The sequence below is a fragment of the Stegodyphus dumicola genome, chromosome 11 (genome assembly GCF_044657685.1).
Source record: "Stegodyphus dumicola isolate Sdum_Otavi_A_Nest chromosome 11, ASM4465768v1".
Lineage (NCBI taxonomy): Eukaryota > Metazoa > Arthropoda > Arachnida > Araneae > Eresidae > Stegodyphus > Stegodyphus dumicola.
This window is the reverse complement of record NC_140778.1, coordinates 13,879,900-13,899,177: the sequence shown is the minus strand read 5'-3', so window position 1 is coordinate 13,899,177 and position 19,278 is coordinate 13,879,900.

The window sequence follows — 19,278 nt, the reverse complement described above, 5'->3', positions numbered from 1 at the left end:
CAGGAGAAGTCCTGAATGCTCCTGAACAAATCCGCAGACCTTGATTGTGAACAGGATCCAGTTTTAACAAAACAGATGACCGAGCGGATCCATACACAACTGAGCCATAGTCCAGTTTAGAGCGGACGAGCGCTCTGTAAATGCGAAGCATGGAGCAACGCTCTGCACCCCAGGTAGTGTTCGCCAACACTTTTAAAATATTTAGTGTTTTTAGACACTTCTTTCTCAGGTTTAAAACATGAGAAAGGAAAGTCAATTTTCGGTCGAAAGTCACTCCTAAAAATTTTACTTCAGGCGCAACTGGAATAATTGTACCATTCAAATATAACTCAGGTTCAGGATGGAGACCTCGCTTCCTACAAAAGTGCACGCACACAGTTTTCTGTTTCGAAAATGTAAATCCCTGTTTGTCTGACCATTCTTGGATTTTATTCAGAGCCATCTGCAGTTGCCTCTCTACATATCTCATGTCTGCTCCTCGACAGCTAATCTGCAGATCATCAACATATAGAGATCCCAAGATGGTGGGAGGAAGTTCTTTTAGTACAGAATTTATTTTTAAACTAAACAGGGTTACACTGAGCACACAGCCTTAGGCACACCCTCTTCCTGTTTAAAAACATCCGAAAAAACAGAGCCAATTCTTACTTGAAAAGTTCTAGTGTTCAAGAAATTTTGAATGAAAATTGGTAGGTTGCCGCGCAAGCCACTCTCGTGAAGATCCCGGAGTATACCGTATCTCCATGCCTTATCATAAGCTTTTTCAATGTCGAAGAATATCGAGACAAGGTGGCTTCTTCTTACAAATGCTTTTCGAATAGATGTCTCTAAGAGGAGCATGTTATCTACAGTTGTTCTTCCCTTTCGAAAACCACTCTGATAAGGCGATATAATATCATTCTTTTCCAAGAAGTAGACTAGGCGGCTGTTTACCATCTTTTCAAACAGTTTGCAGAGGCAACTCGTAAGGGCAATTGGCCGATAGTTGGAGGGATTCCTTGGATCTTTCCCTGGCTTAGGAATAGGAATGACAATAGCTCTCTTCCATGCACTGGGAAAGGCATGCTCCTTCCACACCCTATTGTAAAGAGTGAGAAGGGCATTCAGTGACTTACAGGACAGATGCTTTAGCATTTCATAATTCACTCCATCAAGACCCGGAGAAGACCTATGTTTCTGCAATAAAGCACTCCTTAATTCAAGCATAGTAAATGCTCTATTGTAAGGCTCAGATTTGGAAGAGTTGAATGCGATGGGATTTATTTCAGAGTGCTGCTTCATAGAAAGAAATGCAGGTGTATAGTTTCTGCTGGAAGAAACGGAAGCAAATGTCTCACCGATAGTATTCGCAATTTCTTCTATGGAGCTAATCACTCGGCCATCTTTTTCCAAAAAGGAAAGTGAGTGGTCTTTATATATGCCGCATGCTTTTCGAACTCTTTCCCAAACCCGCTTGCTAGGCGTGGAGGATGTTATTGACGACACATATGAAATCCAGGAATCCCTCTGGCTCTGCCTTCTTACTTTTCGTGCATTTGCTTTGGCTCTTTTAAAGGCTATGAGGTTTCGCAGAGTAGGATATCTACGAAAAATACCCCATGCTTTTTTCTGTTTTTTCAGTGCTTCATGACAGTCGCGATTCCACCATGGTTTTGAATATTTTAGTAGTTTTCCTGATGTTCTAGGAATGGAGAGCATAGCTGCCTGAATAATAGTATTAGTAACAGCTTCAACAGCGTCATCGATATGCGCATCTTCTACCATTTCATCTGTGAGCTCTGCAATGGAAGAGAAGAGTTCCCAGTCTGCCCTGTCCAGTATGAATCGAGGGGATCTCGACATGGGGTTTGCTCCTCTTCGTGCAAGAGACACAAGAATGGGATAATGATCACTGTTGTAAAGATCTTTACCCACATTAAAAGTGCAAAAAGGCAACAGAGATGGTGAACAGATGGCAAGGTCGAGAGCATGGAATGTTTTTGAAGGCTCATGGAAGTAAGTATCTTGCCCATTATTGAGGAGACAAAGGCTATGATCTTCGATCATCTGCTCAATTTGTCTTCCTCGGCAATTAGTATCCTTACTACCCCAGAGCGGACTATGGCCGTTAAAATCTCCTATTATGATGAAAGGCTCAGGCAGCTGCTCTAAAAGACCATTTAAATCTTGCTGATCAATATGCTCATTTGGAGGCAAATACAGAGAAACGACTGTAGCAACAAAATCAAAATTTGTTTGAGTAGCGACAACTTGGAGGGATGTCGTCAAAGAAAGCACATTTGAGGGATAATCCAGTGAGGTGAGGAGACCTACACCTCCACTGGCACGCTCACCTGCAATGTTGTCTTTCCTGACGAAAGAAAACCTCCGAAGTTTTGCTTGTTGTTCCGGTTTTAGATTTGTTTCCTGTATTGCGAAGCATAAAGGTTGATGAACATTGATTATAGCTTTGATGTCGAGCAGATTTCGGTGGAAACCACGACAGTTCCATGATACGAGGGTGGCCATTATGAATAGTTTTTGTTCTTTCTGTGCTCTTGTTTGGTTTTTCGTGGAAGTAGATGCTTGGGAACTTCCAGACCCTCTTCTACTTCCATACCGTCTGAATCCGCAGATTCAGAAACCATTCCATCAAGAGAGCTATTGCTGGAACTTCTATTTTTATTTGTTTCTTTTCGTGTGGTAGTTTTGGGTTTGCTTTGAATTACTATTTCTTTATTTTGTACTGTATGGGTTGGGTTTTCTTTCTTCTTGTTGTTTGTAGTCTTTTGAGTTTTGTTTGGTGGCGTATGCATACTAACTGATGTTTGGGTAGCAACTGAGCGAGATTTTTTAAGAGCATTGGCGTAAGATGTATTTGGTCGTAGCTGTGTGCTTTGGACTAATCTTCTGGCTTCGGCATATGAGATGTTCCTCGTAACCTTTGCAGTCTGCACTTCTTTTTCCAATTTCCATTTTGGACAGAGGCGTGAAAATGCTGGGTGCTCACCCTTGCAATTTATACAAAGAGGCGCAGCGGTACAATTTTCCGAATCGTGGCCAATCTGTGAGCATCGGGCGCATGTGAGGCTGCCACGACAAGACGTCTTAGAATGGCCGAAACGCTGGCATTGGAAGCATCGCATAGGGTTGGGAATATAGGGTCTTACGGGACAATTTAAATATCCGGCCTTAATATTCTTAGGCAGATCAGGCGTGTTGAAGGTAAGGATCACGTGTTTCGTATCGATCAACTTACCTTCCTTACGCATCTTGATCCGCCTAGCACCGCAGACATTTTGGTCGGATAGCTCGGAAGCGATCTCTTCTTCAGGAACATACAGAAGGTCAAATTCCGATATAACGCCACGACAATAATTCAGTGTCTTATGTGCTGTTACATTGACATTCGCTTGCCCAAGTTTAGTTATTTGAAGTAAAGAAGCAGACTGGGTGGCTGAGATTGTATCAATAAGGAAGTCTCCGGAGCGGAGACGCTTTATATTTCTCGGCTCACCAATACAAGACTGGATGTATTTGTTAATCACGAAAGGAGACATCTTATGCATTTCGCCAGAAGGACTAGAGATGACTAGGAAACGGGGACTATTGTTATGATTTTTTTTTATTTGCATCTGTCCGTAATTTTTTTGCAGAATTTTCAGAACTAGATTGAGTGACTGGTTTAGTAGTAGACTTTTCAGAACTAGGTTGAATGATTGGTTTATTAGTAGGTGGTTCAGAGCTAGGTTGAGTGACTGGTTTAGAAGTGGACGTTTCAGAACTAGGTTGAGAGACTGGAGTGACTTCGAAGTCTTTGATGAGAAAAATTTGAGAATTAGCCATATTGAAATAAGAAAAGATTCGGGTCCGACGGCCCCGCCCACCACGGAGCCCAACAAGGGAACACAGATTCCTGTGTTAGGGCTAGCCGGACCTATACGCAAACTGAAGCCCCACAGTCGGCTTTCCCGAAAGCAGGTACTCCCGAGAGCTTGACCCCAAGCCACTGACACAAGGACTAGTGACCAGCCGATTGACACCCGTGAGGACGACTAAGGTGCCTCCCGTTTAGCTGAAGCAGAGGCCAAAGCAGTGTGTTGGGGACAGTACCTCGCCCCTCAACTACCAGGACCCTCCTTTCCAGCGACACGGGTCTCCACGCACGGCAAACACGTGGGCAGTTTTCTCGCCACTCGAGAACTAGAGACAAGGTCTGTTCCAGCCTCTCGTGACAAGCCCCAAACTCCGTAGACAGAAACCACAAGGGAGAAGGGAAGGGAAAAAGATCCAGCCAAGAGGAGAGGAGACGGAAAAGAGGATAGATCACTGGGGCTCCAGGATCGTGACACCCGTCTCACCAAGAAGATGATCCCCTGAAGGGCTAGGGTACCTCGGGATTGCCACACCCGTACTCACAAAAGTGAGCCCCTGAGGGCCAAGACCCGGAGAAGACCTATGTGTCTGCAATAAAGCACTCCTTAATTCAAGCATAGTAAAGTCTCTATTGTAAGGCTCCGATTTGGAAGAGTTGAATGCGATGGGATTTATTTCAGAGTGCTGCTTCATAGAAAGAAATGCAGGTGTATAGTTTCTGCTGGAAGAAACGGAAGCAAATGTCTCACCGATAGTATTCGCAATTTCTTCTATGGAGCTAATCACTCGGCCATCTTTTTCCAAAAAGGAAAGTGAGTGGTCTTTATATATGCCGCATGCTTTTTGAACTCTTTCCCAAACCCGCTTGCTAGGCGTGGAGGATGTTATTGACGACACATATGAAATCCAGGAATCCCTCTGGCTCTGCCTTCTTACTTTTCGTGCATTTGCTTTGGCTCTTTTATAGGCTATGAGGTTTCGCAGAGTAGGATATCTACGAAAAATACCCCATGCTTTTTTCTGTTTTTTCAGTGCTTCATGACAGTCGCGATTCCACCATGGTTTTGAATATTTTAGTAGTTTTCCTGATGTTCTAGGAATCGAAAGCATAGCTGCCTGAATAATAGTATTAGTAACAGCTTCAACAGCGTCATCGATATGCGCATCTTCTACCATTTCATCTGTGAGCTCTGCAATGGAAGAGAAGAGTTCCCAGTCTGCCCTGTCCAGTATGAATCGAGGGGATCTCGACATGGGGTTTGCTCCTCTTCGTGCAAGAGACACAAGAATGGGATAATGATCACTGTTGTAAAGATCTTTACCCACATTAAAAGTGCAAAAAGGCAACAGAGATGGTGAACAGATGGCAAGGTCGAGAGCATGGAATGTTTTTGAAGGCTCATGGAAGTAAGTATCTTGCCCATTATTGAGGAGACAAAGGCTATGATCTTCGATCATCTGCTCAATTTGTCTTCCTCGGCAATTAGTATCCTTACTACCCCAGAGCGGACTATGGCCGTTAAAATCTCCTATTATGATGAAAGGCTCAACCAGCTGCTCTAAAAGACCATTTAAATCTTGCTGATCAATATGCTCATTTGGAGGCAAATACAGAGAAACGACTGTAACAACAAAATCAAAATTTGTTTGAGTAGCGACAACTTGGAGGGATGTCGTCAAAGAAAGCACATTTGAGGGATAATCCAGTGAGGTGAGGAGACCTACACCTCCACTGGCACGCTCACCTGCAAGGTTATCTTTCCTGACGAAGGAAAACCTCCGAAGTTTTGCCTGTTGTTCTGGTTTTAGATTTGTTTCCTGTACTGCGAAGCATACAGGATGATAAGCATTAATTATGGCTTTGATGTCGAGCAAATTTCGGTGGAAACCGCGACAGTTCCATGAGACGAGGGTGGCCATTATGTCTGGTTTTTGTTCTTTCTGTGCTCTTGTTTGGTTTTTCGTGGAAGTAGATGCCTGGGAAATTCTAGACCCTCCTGTACTTCCATAGTGTCTGAATCCGCAGATTCAGAAATCATTTCGTCAAAAGAGCTATTGCTGGGACTTCTATTTTTATTAATTATTTTGTGACTTTCAATTTTAGGTTTACTTTGAATGACTGTTTCTTTCTTTTGTATTAAATGAGTTGCATTTTCCGTTTTCTTGGTGGATGTGGTTGGTTGGGTTTTATTTGGTTTAGTCTGCGTGCCTATTGATGTTTGGGTGGCAATGCTACGTGTTGTTTTAACTGCACTGGCATAAGATTTGTTTGATTGGAGCTGTGTGCTTTGAACTAGTTTTCTGGCTTCAGCATACGAGATGTTCCTGGTAACTTTAAGAGTCTGTACTTCTTTTTCGGATTTCCATTTTGGGCAGAGGCGTGAAAATGCTGGGTGCTGACCCTTGCAATTTATACACGAAGGCGCAGCGGTACAATTTTCCGAATCGTGGCCAATCTGTGAGCATCGGGCGCATGTGAGGCTGCCACGACAAGACGTCTTAGAATGGCCGAAACGCTGGCATTGGAAGCATCGCATAGGGTTGGGAATATAAGGTCTTACAGGACAATTTAAATATCCGGCCTTAATATTCTTAGGCAGATCAGGTGTGTTGAAGGTAAGGATCACGTGTTTCGTATCGATCAACTTACCTTCCTTACGCATCTTGATCCGCCTAGCACCGCAGACATTTTGGTCGGATAGCTCGGAAGCGATCTCTTCTTCAGGAACGTACAGAAGGTCGAATTCCGATATTACGCCACGACAATAATTCAGTGTCTTATGTGCTGTTACAGTGACATTCGCTTGCCCAAGTTTAGTAATCTGAAGTAAAGAAGCAGACTGGGTGGCTGAGTTTGTATCAATAAGCAAGTCTCCGGAGCGGAGACGCTTTATGTTTCTCGGCTCACCAATACAAGACTGGATGTATTTATTTATTACGAAAGGAGACATCTTATGCATTTCGCCAGAAGGACTAGAGATGACTAGGAAACGGGGACTATTGTGATGATTTTTTTTATTTGCATCTGTCCGTAATTTTTTTGCAGAATTTTCAGAACTAGGTTGAGTGACAGGTTGAGTGACTGGTTTAGTAGTAGACGTTTCAGAGCTAGGTTGAATGATTGGTTTATTAGTAGATGGTTCAGAGCTAGGTTGAGTGACTGGTTTAGCAGTATACGTTTCAGAAGTAGGTTGAGTGACTGGTTTAGCTGTAGACGTTTCAGAACTAGTTTGAATGACTGGAGTTACCTCGAAATCTTTAATTAAGTAGATATGAGAAGAAGCCATAGTGAAAGAATAAAGATTCGGGTCCGACGGCCCCGCCCACCACGGAGCCCAACAAGGGAACACAGATTCCTGTGTTAGGGCTAGCCGGACCTATACGCAAACTGAAGCCCCACAGTCGGCTTTCCCGAAAGCAGGTACTCCCGAGAGCTTGACCCCAAGCCACTGACACAAGGACTAGTGACCAGCCGATTGACACCCGTGAGGACGACTAAGGTGCCTCCCGTTTAGCTGAAGCAGAGGCCAAAGTAGTGTGTTGGGGACAGTACCTCGCCCCTCAACTACCAGGACCCTCCTTTCCAGCGACACGGGTCTCCACGCACGGCAAACACGTGGGCAGTTTTCTCGCCACTCGAAGACTAGAGACAAGGGCTGTTCCAGTCTCTCGTGACGAGCCCCAAACTCCGTAGAGAGAAACCACGAGGGAGAAGAGAAGGGAAAAAGTTCCAGCAAAGAGGAGAGGAGACAAAAAGAGGATAGATCACTGGGGCTCCAGGATCGTGACACCCGTCTCATCAAGATGATGATCCCCTGAAGGGCTAGGGTACCTCGGGATTGCCACACCCGTACTCACAGAAGTGAGCCCCCTGAGGGGCTTTGAAATAAAAGAAAGCGCATAATAAACAGCATTTAGTTCTGAGGTAAAAACGGAGCAGGCATCATGAAGTCTTCTACCCTCCATGTGGTCTTCAGTAACAAAGGAGGCACCAACATGTTCTACTGATTTTGACCCGTCTGTGTATACAGGAATGTAACTAGAGTATTTGTGCCTGTGGTCAGAAAAAAGTTGTTTGTACACAAACTCATTAGTGTCTTTCTTGCCTAAATGTTGGAAAATATCTAGAAACCGAATCTGAACGTCCTCCCAAGGTGGGATTTCAAAATACTTTGCTGGCTGAGTAGTGAGATCTCTCATGTGGTATTTCTCGAGTAGTGAGTTAACCCTAAGTGAGAAGTAAGGCACATGGGATGGTCTGGCCTGAAACAAGAACTTGTAACTGTCATCAATGTTAGAAACATTGTTTGGGTGATCAGGAAGTGACAACACATTGAAATGATAGCAGAGTGACAATTGCTCACGCCTTAAATGCAGCGACGGTTCGTGGCAGTCAACATAAAGACTTTGGACAGGAGATGTTCTAAATGCACCAGAAGAAATACGCAGGGCCTGATGAGGAACAGGATCTAATTTTACTAAAATGGAAGGCCTTGCAGACCCATAGACAACTGAGCCGTAATCTAGTTTGGAGCGTATAAGTGCTCTATAAATCCGGAGTAACGAAATACGGTCTGCACCCCAGGAGGTGTTCGCCAGGACTTTCAAAAGGTTCAGTCTCCTAAAACATTTCTTCCTTAGATAAAGGATGTGTGGAAGGAAAGTTAATTTCCGGTCGAACATCACTCCTAAAAATTTTACTTCAGGTTCCACTGGAATTTGTGATCCTTCAAGAAAGAGCTCAGGCTCAGGGTGGAGGTTGCGCTTCCTGCAAAAGTGTATGCATACTGTCTTCTGTTTAGAAAAACTAAAACCTTCTTTCTTTGACCATTCCTGGATCTTATTAAGAGCGATTTGCAATTGCCTCTCTATATATCTCATGTCTGCACCTTGACAGCAAATGTGAAGATCGTCAACATATAAGGAACCTACAACCGTAGGAGGAAGTTCTTTTAGAACAGAGTTGATTTTTAAGATGAACAAAGTAACGCTTAGTACACAGCCTTGAGGCACACCCTCTTGTTGAGAGAATACATCTGATACAGCAGAACCAATCCTAACTTGAAACGTTCTACCCTTCAAAAAATTTTGCAGAAATATTGGCAGGTTGCCGCGTAATCCAGCGGTGCGAAGATCAAGCAAAACCCCATGCCTCCATGCTTTGTCGTACGCCTTTTCTATGTCAAAAAACACAGAGACTAGGTGGTTTCTATTGACAAAGGCTTTACGAATTGAGGTTTCCAAAAGGAGCATATTATCAACAGTCGTTCTGCCTTTACCAAAACCACTTTGATATTTGGATATTATATTGTTCTTTTCTAAATAATAGACCAAGCGGCAGTTTACCATTTTTTCGAAAAGCTTGCAAACGCAACTGGTAAGGGCGATGGGCCTGTAGTTGGTGGGATTCTTTGGATCTTTCCCTGGCTTAGGTATCGGAATGACTACTGCGATCTTCCATGCATTGGGAAAGTTATGCTCCTTCCACACCCGATTATACAAAGTGAGTGAGTGAGTGAGTGATTATGGCGCAAAAACCAGAGATGATTATGACGCGCCAAACAAAAGATGAGATGATTACAATTGATGACATAAAAATTCAATAAATAAAAACAAGTAGATAAATGTACCAAATCCAGAGGATGAAGTCATATAAAAACAAGTTAAAAGCACATATTAACATTCAAGACACAGTCTTCAAAACAAATTACATTTGGTAATAAAAGCCAATCTCTTTTAAATAATAAAATAAATTAGAATTGACCTCTCTTCCGATTAAACGGTCGAGAGGTAAGTCACAGCTATTAAAATATTTCTGGCGAAGACTATTAAAACATTGACACTCAATTAAAATATGACGAACAGATAAACAAACATTACAATTAAAACAAACAGGCTCATTTTCAGCTTTAAGAAGATAGCTATGTGTGACTCTGGTATGACCAATTCTGAGTCGAGTCAAAAGAACGTCCTCTTTACGATTTCCAGCAAAATCCCAATGCTCAATTCTAGGTTTGATGTTTCTCAACTTGTTGTGATGCTGAACATCCCAAATTTGCTGCCATTTTTTTCGTATCTTTCCCTTGATGACACAGCAGATGTCTCTAAAAGGGATAAGGCGACTGGACAGTTCGACAGCAGATTTTGCCGCGATGTCTGCAAGCTCGTTTCCCTTTATTCCCGTATGCCCGGGAACCCAGCAGTACAGGATTTCATATCCTCGTATCATTAAATTTCTATGAATTTTGAGAACATCCACTACCACAGGATTCTGAGCGTTGGGAAAAGCTTCCAAGGATTTAAGAGCACTATACGAGTCTGTGTAAACTATGAACTTTTTGTGGCAGAGCTTTGGGATGTACAAAAGAGCATAATATATTGCAGTTAGTTCAGATGTTAGGACAGAGAAAGCATGGTGCAGGCATCTGCCCTCTATGTAATTTTCAAATACAAAAGCCATCCCGACATGATCATTTGACTTTGATCCATCTGTGTATATCGGATAATAACTGCTATATTTGTGCCTGTGCTCAGCGAAAAGTTGTCTGTAAACGATCTCGTTAGTGCTCGCCTTTACGTGATGTTTAAAAACATCAAGAAGCTGGATCCGTGAATTTTCCCAAGGTGGAATTTCAAAATTCTGTACTGCTTGGGGGTGCATATCAGAGAGGGAGAGTTCCTCAATGACAGGGCGAACTCTTAAAGGGAAAGTAGGAACACAGGATGGACGTGTTTCAAATAATGTGTTACACTCATTATCAAGTAAGCACAGCTTATTGGGATGTTCAGGTTGAGATAGAGTATTAAAATATTGCAAAAGGGACAATTGCTCACGCCTCAGATGAAGTGATGGTTCGTTACAGTCAACATATAGGCTCTGCACAGGAGAAGTCCTGAAAGCTCCTGAACAAATCCGCAGACCTTGATGGTGAACAGGATCCAGTTTTAACAAAACAGATGAGCGAGCGGATCCATAAACAACTGAGCCATAGTCCAGTTTAGAGCGGATAAGCGCTCTGTAAATGCGAAGCATGGAGCAACTCTCTGCACCCCAGGAGGTGTTCGCCAACACTTTTAAAATATTTAGTGTTTTTAGACACTTCTTTCTCAGGTTTAAAACATGAGAAAGGAAAGTCAATTTTCGGTCGAACGTCACTCCTAAAAATTTTACTTCGGGCGTAACTGGAATAATTGTACCATTCAAATATAACTCAGGTTCAGGATGGAGACCACGCTTCCTACAAAAGTGAACACACACAGTTTTCTGTTTCGAAAATGTAAATCCCTGTTTGTCTGACCATTCTTGGATCTTATTCAGAGCCATCTGCAGTTGCCGCTCTACATATCTCATGTCTGCTCCTCGACAGCTAATCTGCAGATCATCAACATATAGAGATCCCAAGATGGTGGGAGGAAGTTCTTTTAATACAGAGTTTATTTTTAAACTAAACAGGGTTACACTAAGCACACAGCCTTGAGGCACACCCTCTTCCTGTTGAAAAACATCCGAAAAAACAAAGCCAATCCTTACTTGAAAAGTTCTAGCGTTCAAGAAATTCTGTATGAAAATTGGTAGGTTGCCGCGCAAGCCACTCTCGTGAAGATCCCGGAGTATACCGTATCTCCATGCCTTATCATAAGCTTTCTCAATGTCGAAGAATATGGAGACAAGGTGACTTCTTCTCACAAAGGCTTTTCGAATAGATGTCTCTAATAGAAGCATATTGTCTACGGTCGTTCTCCCCTTTCGAAAACCGCTCTGATAAGGCGATATAATATTATTCTTTTCCAAGAAGTAGACTAGGCGGCTGTTTACCATCTTTTCAAACAGTTTGCAAACACAACTGGTAAGGGCAATTGGCCGATAGTTCGAGGGATTCCTCGGGTCTTTCCCTGGCTTCGCAATAGGAATGACAATAGCTCTCCTCCATGCACTGGGAAATGTACGCTCCTTCCACACTCTATTGTAAAGTGTGAGAAGGGCACTCAGTGACTTATAGGACAGATGCTTTAGCATTTCATAATACACGCCATCCAGACCCGGACAAGACCTATGTGTCTGCAACAAAGCTCTCTTTAGTTCAACCATAGTAAAGTCTCTATTGTACGGCTCAAAGTTGGAAGAGTTGAAAGCGATGGGATTTTTTTCAGAGCGTTGCTTGATAGAAAGAAATGCAGGTGAGTAATTTCGGCTGGAAGAAACGGCAGCAAATGTCTCACCAATTGTATTTGCAATTTCTTCTATGGAGCTAATCACTCGGCCATCTTTTTCCAGAAAGGAAAGTGAGTGGTCTTTATACATTCCGCATGCTTTTCGAACTCTTTCCCAAACCCGCTTACTAGGCGTAGAGGATGTTATTGAGGACACATATGAAATCCAGGAATCCCTCTGGCTCTGCCTTCTTACTTTCCGTGCATTTGCTCTGGCTCTTTTAAATGCTATGAGGTTTCGCAGAGTAGGATATCTACGAAAAATACCCCATGCTTTTTTCTGTTTTTTCAGTGCTTCATGACAGTCGCGATTCCACCACGGTTTCGAATATTTTAGTAGTTTTCCTGATGTTCTAGGAATGGAGAGCATAGCTGCCTGAATAATAGTATTAGTAACAGCTTCAACAGCGTCATCGATATGCACACCTTCTACCATTTGGTGTGTGAGCTCTGCAATGGAAGAGAAGAGTTCCCAGTCTGCCCTGTCCAGGATAAAACGAGGGAGTCTCGTCATGGGATTTGCTTCTCTTCGTGCAAGAGACACAAAAATAGGATAATGATCGCTGTTGTACAGGTCATTTCCGACACTAAAAGTGCAAAATGGCAACAGAGATGGTGAACAGATGGCAAGGTCGAGAGCATGGAATGTCTTTGTAGGCTCATGGAAGTAAGTATCCTGCCCATTATTCAGGAGACAAAGGCTATGATCTTCGATCATCTGCTCAATTTGTCTCCCTCGGCAATTTGTATCTTTACTACCCCAGAGCGGACTATGGCCGTTAAAATCTCCTATTATGATGAAAGGCTCAGGCAGCTGCTCTAAAAGACCATTTAAATCTTGCTGATCAATATGCTCATTTGGAGGCAAATACAGAGAAACGACTGTAACAACAATATCAAAATTTGTTTGAGTAGCGACAACTTGGAGGGATGTCGTCAAAGAAAGCACATTTGAGGGATAATCCAGTGAGGTGAGGAGACCTACACCTCCACTGGCACGTTCACCTGCAATGTTATCTTTCCTGACGAAAGAAAACCTCCGAAGTTTTGCCTGTTGTTCTGGTTTTAGATTTGTTTCCTGTATTGCGAAGCATACAGGATGATAAGCATTGATTATGGCTTTGATGTCGAGCAAATTTCGGTGGAAACCGCGACAGTTCCATGAGACGAGGGTGGCCATTATGATTGATGTTTGTTGTTCCTGTGTTCCTTTTTAGTTTTGCGCGGAAGCAGATGATCGGGAACTTCTAGACCGTCTTCCACTTCCATACTGTCTGAATCTGCAGATTCAGAAATAATTTTATTTGCAGAACTATTGCTGGGACTTCTATTTTTGGTTTCTATTATTGGAGGCACAGTTTTGGGTTTGCTCGGGATTGCTATTTCTTTATTTTGTATGGTATGTGTTGGATTTTCTTTGTTCTTGCTTGCAGGCTGCTGGTTTTTATTTGGTGGAGTCTGTGTACTTATGGAAGTTTGGGTGGCTATTGTGCGGGTTGATTTCACGGCATTGGCATATGATTTGTTCGATATAGGCTGTGTGCTTTGAACTTGTCTTCTGGCTTCGGAATACGAAATGTTCCTGGTAACTTTTATGGTCTGCACATCCTTTTCTAATTTCCATTTCGGACAGGAACGAGAAAATGCTGGATGGTTGCCCTTGCAATTTATACACAGTGCTGCAGCGGTGCAATTTTCGCTATCGTGGCCAACCGACGAGCATCGAGCGCACGTCAGGGTCCCACGACAGGACATCTTGGAATGGCCAAAACGCTGGCACTGGAAACATCGCATAGGGTTTGGAATGTATGGACGTACAGGACAATTGAGGTATCCAGCCTTAATATTCTTAGGCAGATCAGGCGATTTGAAGGTCAGGATCACGTGTTTAGTGTCAATCAACTGACCTTCCTTACGCATCTTGATCCGCCTAGCGCCACAGACATTTTGGTCAGCTAACTCGGAAACGAACTCTTCTTCTGAAACAGAGAGAAGGTCGATTTCCGAGATAACACCTCTACAAAAATTCAGAGTTTTATGCGCTGACACAGTTATAGCTACATTTCCAAGTTTGGTTTGTGACAAAAGGGAAGCAGATTGTGTTGGCGAAACAGTATCTATAAGCAGGTCTCCAGAACGGAGACGCTTAATATTCTTTGGCTGACCTATGCATGAGTTAACGTATTTGCTTACTAGAAAAGGAGACATCTTTTGCAGTTCACCAGAAGGACAAGAGACAACTAGGAAGCGCGGATTTTCAGTAGTTTCCTTTACATTTACATCAGTACGGGTTTTCTTACTAATAGGTTTCTCAATTATTTCTATATCTTGTTTAATTTCGTTTGGGTCAGGTTTTTTTTAGTATGAAAATTGAAGCCATGTTTAAAAGAGAAAAAATTCGGGTCCGACGGCCCCGCCCACCACGGAGCCCAACAAGGGAACACAGATTCCTGTGTTAGGGCTAGCCGGACCTATACGCAAACTGAAGCCCCACAGTCGGCTTTCCCGAAAGCAGGTACTCCCGAGAGCTTGACCCCAAGCCACTGACACAAGGACTAGTGACCAGCCGATTGACACCCGTGAGGACGACTAAGGTGCCTCCCGTTTAGCTGAAGCAGAGGCCAAAGTAGTGTGTTGGGGACAGTACCTCGCCCCTCAACTACCAGGACCCTCCTTTCCAGCGACACGGGTCTCCACGCACGGCAAACACGTGGGCAGTTTTCTCGCCACTCGAAGACTAGAGACAAGGGCTGTTCCAGTCTCTCGTGACGAGCCCCAAACTCCGTAGAGAGAAACCACGAGGGAGAAGAGAAGGGAAAAAGTTCCAGCAAAGAGGAGAGGAGACGGAAAAGAGGATAGATCACTGGGGCTCCAGGATCGTGACACCCGTCTCACCAAGAAGATGATCCCCTGAAGGGCTAGGGTACCTCGGGATTGCCACACCCGTACTCACAAAAGTGAGCCCCTGAGGGCGATTATACAAAGTGAGAAGGGCATTCAGTGACTTACAGGAAAGATGCTTCAGCATTTCGTAACTAATGCCATCTGGACCAGGGCAAGACTTATGTGTCTGTAATAAAGCTCTTCTTAATTCAAAATGGGAAAATTCACAATTGTAAGGCTCAGAGTTGGCAGAGTTGAACTTAATAGGAATATTTTCAGCTTGTAGCTTAGCAGACAGAAATGTTGGGGGATAACTGCAGCCATTGGAGATGGCTGCAAAGGTTTCACCAAGGGTGTTTGCAATTTCTTCGCTGTGCTGATCGTTCGGCCGTCTTTTTCCAGGATGGAAAGTGAGTGGTCTCGGTATATTCCACAAGCTTTTCTAACTCTTCCCATACTCGCTTACTGGATGTTGAGGCTGTTATCCCAGACACATAAGATATCCAGGAATTCCTCTTACTCTCCCGTCGTACTTTCCGTGCGTTTGCTTTAGCTTTTTTGAAAGCAATAAGATTTTGAAGTGTGGGATATCTTCGAAAGTGTCCCCAGGCTTTTCTCTGCTGTCTTAGAGTTTTCTGGCATTCTTGATTCCACCAAGGTTTCGAGTATTTTGGAGGTTTTGCTGAGGTCAGAGGTATAGAGGCTGTAGCCGCTTGGATTATAATGTCAGTTATGGCTTTCACTGCATCGTCGACCGGCACATCGTTCATTACTTCAACCGTGAGCTCTGCAAGAGAGGAGAAAAGCTCCCAGTCTGCCCTTTCAAATATAAAGTTTGGGGGCCTTACGACGGGACTCATTCCTGCCCTAGCAAAAGTAACAAATATCGGGAAGTGGTCACTGTTGTGAGGATCATCTCCAACACTAAAAGTACAGAAGGGCAAAAGAGAATATGAACAGATGGCGAGATCAAGAGCGTGAAATGTCCTTGTTGGCGCATGGAAGTAGGTATCCCGACCATTATTGAGAAGACAAAGGCAATGATCTTCTATCATCTGCTCAATTTGTCTACCTCGAGGATTTGTATCTCTACTTCCCCATAACTGACTATGTCCGTTAAAATCCCCCATGATAATAAACGGCTCTGGCTGCTGTTCTATCAACTCATTTAGCTGTCTCTGATCGATAGCTTCATTAGGAGGTAGATATATGGAAATGACAGAGACTAATCCTTTAATATTAGCTTGTATAGCTACCGCTTGAAGGGATGTTGCTAACGGAAGGACAGTTGACGGATAGTCATGAGAGGTGAGAAGGCCTACACCCCCACAGACGCGTTCACTAACAACATTATCCTTTCTCGTAAATGAAAATCTCCTAAGTTTGGCTTTGCTATTAGCTTTGAGATGTGTCTCCTGTAAAGCGAAGCAAACTGGCCGATGTTCATCAATCATGTTCTTAACATTATAGAGACTCTGATAGAAACCACGACAGTTCCAGGAGATAAGGGTAGCCATTATGAGATTTTATTTCCCCGATGCTGCTTCTTTGTCAGACGAGGAAGCAGATTTCTCGGAAATTCAAGTCCGGCTTCAACTTCCATATCATCAAAGTTAGAGCTCAAACTTTCGAGTGAACTGTCAGTTCGACTCCTATGCTTAAGAATAGGAGTTTCGGATTGTTTCAGGAGATTTTGTTTACTTGATGATGCGGAATTGTTTTCTAAAGGCTTATCCTTGGTGTTTATTGTTTCTGTTACTTTGTTTTGAGAGGCGTTAGTTTTTGTTAGTTTATTTCCTGCATTATACTCTATTACTGTTATTTTAGAGGTATTTTCCCGTTGGTTATTTATCTTTTGACATAGATTGCTTAGATTAGTTTGGATTCCTACTGTTTTGAATTTCTTTGCAGCCTCAGCATATGAAACATTTAAACGTGGATGTGTACTAGCTATTATTTTTCTAGCTTCTGCATATGTTAAGTTTTTTGTCACTTTCAAGGACTGTACTTCCTTCTCAGCTTTCCATTTAGGACATGAGCGAGAGAATGCTGTGTGCTCCCCCTTACAATTGACACACAGTGGCACAGCTCTACAACTATCACTGTCATGGCCCTCCACGGAGCAGCGAGCACCATTAGTGAATGAACGTCTAACTCTATAATCTTCAAAAACTATAGAGTTAGAAGAACTACTGACTCTATAGTCTTCAAAAATCCAATAATTAATACCATGTATTACGAAAAAATGGTTCGACACGCTTTTATGTTTTATGGTGTATCCTTATTTGACAAGACTTCGGTCAGCAAAGTTCACAGTGTAGTTTCCTGGTAAATTATCTCTATCTATTGCAAGATGAGAAAAATAACTAAACAAAATCCAGATAAATCAAAAAAATATCATTATTACTACTGCAGTAATTAATATATAATCAGCAGGAGTGTCAAACATTTAAAACACTTGTGTTTAAAATGATAACGCACTCTCAATTTCAGAATTTCACTCGAAATAAGTAGAGAAAAGCCAAAAACAAAGGATATGTGTTTCAATTATAGCTTATTCAGGTTTATACTAACTTTCTTTAATAGCATCAATTAAAGAAATAAATATTTTTCTTTTTTTCAGATTGAAACGCATATTATTTGTAGAAGAAATTAACTGGTATTAAAAATTGAAATTTAGTGGATTTTTCCATCTGAAACATGAAACACGAATTTAAAGTTTATACTTCTACAATTTTTATTCCAAAAATATTGGTTTTCTTGTTTAGAGAAATATAGAAATTGTGGGAAATAGGGAGAATGACTAAAACTCTGCGGTAATTAAAATTTTAACGGCAGCTAAAGTGAGGAGTCAATTACAAGTTTTATTTAATACAGTGCTAGGAAAATCAATAAATTTATTTACTACAGTGCTAGGGAAAACCCTATGAAGATAAGTTTATATAAATGTTTTAATATTTCCCTTTATTTTAACGACTTTTCCATATTAATATCTTTAATATATATATCTTTTAATATGATTCTAATTAAAAATCCTTAATGAATATAAAACAATCAATGAAAACTTTTAACTTCTACAAAGTTTTAATATGTAAAAAAAATTTTGGATGTTTCTTGTCATTTGCTTAACTCCTTTTCACTGCATTTAGCTGAAGAAATTCAGCAGATTTTTCTTTTTCACTCACTGTTAATGAGGAATTTATTCTTAAACGCATAGGCAGCATAATTTAATAAAATTTCAAATTTCAAAGGCAAAAAAAAAAAAAATTGTTTTTACGAAAAATCCGTTAGAACAAATCCGAAAAGCCCATTTCGTTATTTGTAATCGGTATTAAAGTTTAAAGTATTTTAAATATAGGTCATATTTTAAATATTTTTCATGACTTCTTCTTTGTTACCTCGGAGAATGTAACGAACAATAATTATAATGTTTATTTCGTTTTAGCATTAATAACATGCATAAGCATTTTCCTTTTTTTTGTTTTAGATTTTGTATTATGAAAATTGAATTTATTTTTTCTTTCCAGATAATTTTTTAATTAGCTGATGCAGCTAATTTTTTCTTATTTTAAGCTAATAATTTGGAAAATTGCTTTTATTAATTTTGTAATCATTTTGCTTTTATAGAAATAACCGAATAGATTGTAGTCAGCATCGCATAAATGAAATAGTGCATGGTTCGAGAGTTCCTTTTTTGTTAAATAAAAGGAGCCTCAAGCCCATTTTATTTCAAAATGTAAGAGTAGGCATGGCCTTATGCCATCCAGTTCATTTACAAGCTCCACTTGTTGCTGTGTTCCAGAGGTTGCATGCTTTTGTTTCCGCAAATATTTTTCAAAATGTGTAAAAATTTTGAAATTAAAACATCTCATAGTTGGAAACAAAATGTCATGGATAACGCTGCCGTTTCATTAAAATTGTTCATTCTTGTATTCCCTGTGTTGTTTATTAAAAGGATATCAACATGCTTAAAAACCTTCGTCTGGTAAAATCATGTAAGCCGTTATTGTCGTGTATCCTTCAGTGGGTAATTATTTCACAAGATACACTCTTTTAAACTATATGCTACTTTTATTATATATACAAAAATCTTTCATCACTCGCATACACACTTATATTTACTGCTACTCATAATTACAGTTATTCGCATTCCAGTCCTTTTCTTATTACTGCGCGCCCTTCGATGCTTGGCACGGTGCCAGCTTAAAGTCCGATTATGATATACCCATCGATAGTTCTCGATATACCACATCCCTCCCCCTTTATTATAACTGCAGTCTATCTGGGAGACGTCGAACAACCTTAGACTCGGAGGACGATACAGACTCA